Below are 6,000 nucleotides of genomic sequence, written 5' to 3'. Positions count from 1 at the left end.
AAGAAATAATGGCCAAAAGTCTTAAAAAACAGAGATACACAGAGAATTGCAGTTTTAAATCCATATAGACTGTACAAAAGAGGATTATATATGTATGTAGAGCTTGAAGAGAGCTTCGCGCGTATATAAAAACTTTCGAAAACGGGCAACCGAGCGAAACATTATGAGCATTTTACTACAAGACTATAAAACTGCCAAAATTCGCCTAAAAGTTAGCAACTTTGGGAGAAATTCTGATCATCAATGAAATAATGGATTAAGAAATTAGTTACATGAGTGGAAAGAGCATATAAAGAGCTTCCTAGCCATATGATCAATTTTAGAAACCAATACCCAAGTGATGAGTAATTATCGGTTGAAATTTGGGTATTAGACCACAAAAACTGCACTTCCCTCTCTTTGCATGACACCTCAATTTTCACATAGCCTCTTGCCTTTCATCTCCTTCATGATTCAAGCTAGAGGGTAAGGGTTAACATTGCTCAGTGGACAATCGTAAAGATTTACCTATGGTCCCCAAAGTCTTACCACATGCTCATTACCACTAAAACCATTGGTACCTCCAAAGGAGGGCGGCAATAAGGCAAGGGCTACCTTGAGAAGTCACAGGCCCACCAAGATAATAACTCCTTATCCCACTTATCATGAATCATCAAAGAGGTCCAAAATTGGGTTAAGCATGAGGAGCTAATGCTAAATGAGACATTCACATGTAAAGAGAGTGTTTGAATAAGGGTTTGAAGATAAGAGAATGGCAATGACACAAAATGCTCAATTGAGGAGGCTTCATTCATTGATTTGAAAGGGAGAGGAGGGCTCCTTTTATAGGTGGAGAATCACCCTCTCTTCCATTGTTACAAATTACGACATAAAAATCTTCAACCCTTCAGTGACATAAGGGTAGATGTCACCATCAATTGTCCTCTTAGGCTAAGTCTTCTATTGATTATTAAATTGAAGACTTTTTGACTTTGAAAGTGTGATGAGATAATAGCCAAGTCTAAGTGGCATGTAGGTGGAGATCCCACTTACACATGGTGGAATTCTTCTCTTCCATGTAGGCATGTGTAAGTGGCATGTAGGTGGAGATCCCACTTACACATGGCAAAATTCTCCTCTTCCATGTAGGCATTCTAGAAGAATCTTTCCCAATTATGCACCTACACACACTTCTTCACATGCCTTCCACACTCCCCAACTTGTAGCCTTATGGTGAATACTATATTAATAATATAATTAAAATCCATGTGAGCATGAAGGCCCACTTTTATTTTCCACATCACTAGCCTATCTACCATACCAAAGTATTTATCAAGCATACTTGTGGCATTTACAATGTGTGCACCCTAAATCAAGTAAAACCATTATATTTGAAGATAGAATGCTGTTATCAGGGTAGCCGCCAAGCCGCCGCATCACCACGCCGTTATTCCATTGTGGGCGCCACAATCTTCTTAGACAAGCTTCCACCTTATTACCATTGAGAAACCATCAAAATATGTACAAAATTAAAAATGAAAGATATCAATTTTTCATGTCACAGTACAATACAACATCATCCTCATCATCCCCATCATAATACAATGAATGAGTTGGTCTAAGTAAATGAGAATCAAGGAGATGATGGCTAGTCGATGTCATGGGTGAGTCGTAGAAGCTCTCAAGGCCCATGAGAACACCACTATGATAGCGACAAAAGTGGCAGCATCCTCGATCCATATCCTCCAAGGATCCAAACCTGTCATGCCATAACTCAAAAAAAGTATCCCATGAATGATCACTACGATCATCATCACCTATATAATCATTTATAGTCATAGCATGAACATCATCATCACTACCCACATCATCATCCACCACTAAATGCATGTCATAATGATACCCATCCTCATGTATATAGTCATCTCTGCTCACAAATGAAGGGAACTCAATCAAGTCCCCACATACATAATCCCATGCACATCCCTGTAAAGATAACCACATAGATCCTCAATAAGATCACCATATGTAGAATGTCTGGACCATCTGGCACGGACATCCCCTTCATCAAATAAGTGTCTAAAGTGACTAGGCAACAACTTCTCAAGCTCAAACATCCATAAGTGACATGAATATAATGTGTCATCATAGCATGATGTTGGTGAAGAAGGATCTAGAGGTCGAAGCCGCGATGTGTTAAATGTATGTATGAACTAGGCAAACGATATGCATCTCCTCACATGAAATGCTAAATTAAGATGATGGGCATATAGCCAGAGTGATAGGGTATGAGCGAATGCTGCATGATCAACGTCTGGGATGGAGTCCTGGTGATATCGATGATGATGATGGTGGGTAGCACGGCAATCGTAGGCAGGATAGAGGTAGTAATGGATCCCCATGTCATCCGCCAATGCTCGAAAGTGTGAAAACACCCCCAAACGTGCTCAAGAAGGCCACACTGTGTGTGGAAAAAGCACTAATATGCTCAAATGACCTGCCTGGGCATGAACAAGGGACAAAATACGTGTGTGAATGCCCAAAATACACTAAACAAGGGTGAAGATGTACGTGTGAACTCCCCCAAAAATATACTAAATAGCCAAAAATGTGTAAATGCCTAAAATGTACCAGGGAGGTTGCAAGATGAGGGTACTCACTTTCGTTCACTCTCTCTAAAATTGGGACATCCATGCATCTCGGGCGGAGTACCTCGATCGTGATATTGTCGTGAATTAAAACACGACACGTGCCTCCCAAGCCTACATCAACATATCTCGATCGAGATACCAACTAATGCCACGCTAGCAGGTTCGGGTTTCCAATCATCATCCATGTCACCATTACATGTCACCACCACCACATTATCTCGATCGAGATATCTATGCCACTCGGATCCACATCATGGCCATGCTGTATCCCCCTAGGCATATTTGACTAGCCCATCTCCACCGTCCACGTATCTCGAACGAGATATCAAAATCGAATCTCAACCATTCATTGTTCGAGGTAAAGGAATACAATCTCCAAGGTCCACGTATCTCGAACGAGATATTGAGATCAAATCTCCACCGTCCAAATAGCTCGTTCGAGATACAGAGATATAATCCCCACCGTCCAAATATCTCGTTCAAGATACGTAGATGCAATCTCCACCGTCCAAATATCTCGTTCGAGATACGTAGACGCAATCTCCATCGTCCATTTAGGCACATTGGAAGATGCGATCTCAGCCGTTTAAATATCTCGATCGAGGTATATAATGAATCTCGACCGTCGACATACCTTGGTCGTGGTGATGACTTAAAATCAAAGCCGTCCATGTACCTCGAACGAGATACTAATATCAAATCTCAGCCTTCGATCCTTCACCAAACCTAAAATTAAGTGTGTATCTTGGCCGTATGTTTCACTAACCCTAAAATCGAGAGCGTACATCTTGCAAACCCTAAATTGCATGATGCTACAGAACCTCGATCGAGGTTATAAAATCGGAAAACTTTTTTTTTTGCCTCATTGTCAGAAGTCGTTTTCACTCTCCTTGCTCTCTTGATTTGGATTAGCATTAGTGGGCCCATTAGCATTGTTTTATAGCTTCATTAGTGCTACTTAGCGCTAAGCATTAGACCCTTCACATTGGACCCTTTCACATTGGACCTTTGTGTTAGGCTTAGGTTTTAGCATGGAGTCACACGAGGAGGGCCACGAGGAGGGCCGCTCGTCTATTGTGGACCTCATCTCGCGGAGATAGACCGCGAGTTAGCAGCTATCCGTAGGAGTGCTAGAGACACACCGTCTACATTACATATTGTGGCAGACTTGGAGGCGATGCTTTCGTCCCTTCGTAGCCTTCACGATATTGTTTATGTGGATGAGTGGATAGCCCACCATCGCACTGCTCCTGTGTCACATGGCTTGACATATCGTCAGGTCTGTGATCTTGGTCCGATTAGGGATGGAGCCTATTTAGATCTTTTCCTCGATAGTCGTGGGATGAGGCCTGGGGCGGGCAAGCCCCTTACTATTTCGCGGTGTTCGCATCCTCGTATGGCGGCACATATCTATAGTCGATATGCTGCCGCATATGGGAGGATGCCGAACAACCGCCAGATTCCCATATACTTCGCAAAGCAATTATATGCGGAGTTTGTCTTAGGGGAGGAGGTGGATTACACTAGCCATCGGTCGGGTGGTGGTGCTGGGGCCGAGGCCGTCTCCAGGACCAGGGTAGGCGGCCTCCACCAGCCCTCAGATCCTTCATTTGTGCCTATGTCGACAGTAGAGGCTCTTGGCACCCAGGTTGGCATCGACGTACGGAGTACCACCACGGAGAGCATCCAGCATGTGGTACGCTTATTCTCACAATCGATACCGACGACAGATGTCGAGGTATTTACATATTTATTACTTCATAAGTTTTTTTAGTCATTTATTTACATGTTTATATGTACTTTTCTATATTTTTACATGAGCGGCATGGTTGATTGTGTCAAGTAGGGTCCCACACCTACCACTGAGAGGCTCACTAAGGAGTTGGTAGAGGCGAGAGCGGAGATTGACCTCCTTAGAGCTGCATTACAGACGGCAGAGGCAGCTACTGCAGAGGCACAGCATCTGAGAGAGTCCGACATCCCCAGCAGGTAGGTTTCTCTAGCACGTAAAAGAGTTATAATTAAGGTCTTAAGTTATAAATTTCTTTAAGTAATACCTAATGAGAGAGACTAATCAATTATTTTTATGCTTTACTTTTTTGCGTAGGCTCGGACCGAGGTAGAGAGCTCTAGAGCTGAGGCACAACATCACCAGATTATGGAGTGGATTGCCCAGCATAGGGCAGAGCAGTTGATGCTGCATGTTCGAGAGTTTCGCAGATCCTCGGACGTGACAGTGCCTTACCTACCTTTATATCCAGGGCCTGTTTACAGAGGTTTTTCGACGACCTCTCCCTCAAGATGCACCACCCTTCCTACGTGATGCGTGCTGCGCTTTATGTATCGAGGACATTGACACTACTGGTGGATATGCCCTGGGATGTGGACATTTTTTCCATTTGTCTTACATCACCCAGGAGCTAGTACGGTTCTCAGCATGTCCCTCTTGCCGTGCACGCGTCGACCTAGCGACATACATAGTTTCGGGCATTGATGATCTTCACCCAGGCCTCGTTCGAGTAGATGCTAGGACTGGCAGGCCTATTGATTTTACATCAGCTATTGACTTGGGAATTGATGCCTTCGATGATAGAGATCAGGAGCCCGAGGTGCCTCCAGAGATTGAGTGGAGCTCACATGAGTATTAAGAAGGGGTAGGTAAGGGTGAATATGTGATCCAAATTCAACACATTTTGGGGATGAAGGGACCATAGAAATGGTATCAACTCGGTCTAGTGGAAAATATCCAATTTTGCAAGAAAAAGCAAAACCAACCAAGAAGGATCATAAGGCCAAAGAATGAGGAGTAGGTGAATACCCAAAATCCGAGCAAGAATTTGAGAAGCTTTAAAAAGCTAAAGCTTTAGTCAAAGAATGTTGAGAGAAATTCAAGGCAAGACTAAAAGCAAGTAAGGGAGCTGATACAGTATATCCATATGCCAAAGTTTCTGTGAAACCTAGAATATTGGATATTCCAAAAATTACTTTGGAATATGTTGAGGAAATGTTGACCTATTCTTCTAAATTTTCTTTAGTGGCTTGTATGTTTGCGAAAGAAGAAGTTGATTTCCTTCAAAACTTTCCTCTCGGTTCTTATTTTTATGAGACATGCAAGGGATTGATTAGGACGTCATGAGACATAGCAGGTCTCACTACCTTTGTCTCTTTGAGCTGGATTTGAAGAAGATTATAAAACAAACAAGGAGAAGAATAATGATGATACCCAAGATAGTACATCCAATCACAGATTGGGATGCCATGGTTCTAGAGGGCACAATGCAATTACAAAAACATAAAAGAGTAGTCTTGTATGGCAAATCTCGGATGCCACCCATAGGGAATTGTAAAACATAGAGGTGAGGCCAACCCC

The sequence above is a fragment of the Cibotium barometz genome, chromosome 46 (assembly GCF_041138505.1).
Source record: "Cibotium barometz isolate CiBa-2024 chromosome 46, ASM4113850v1, whole genome shotgun sequence".
NCBI lineage: Eukaryota > Viridiplantae > Streptophyta > Polypodiopsida > Cyatheales > Cibotiaceae > Cibotium > Cibotium barometz.
This window is presented reverse-complemented; position numbering follows the sequence as displayed.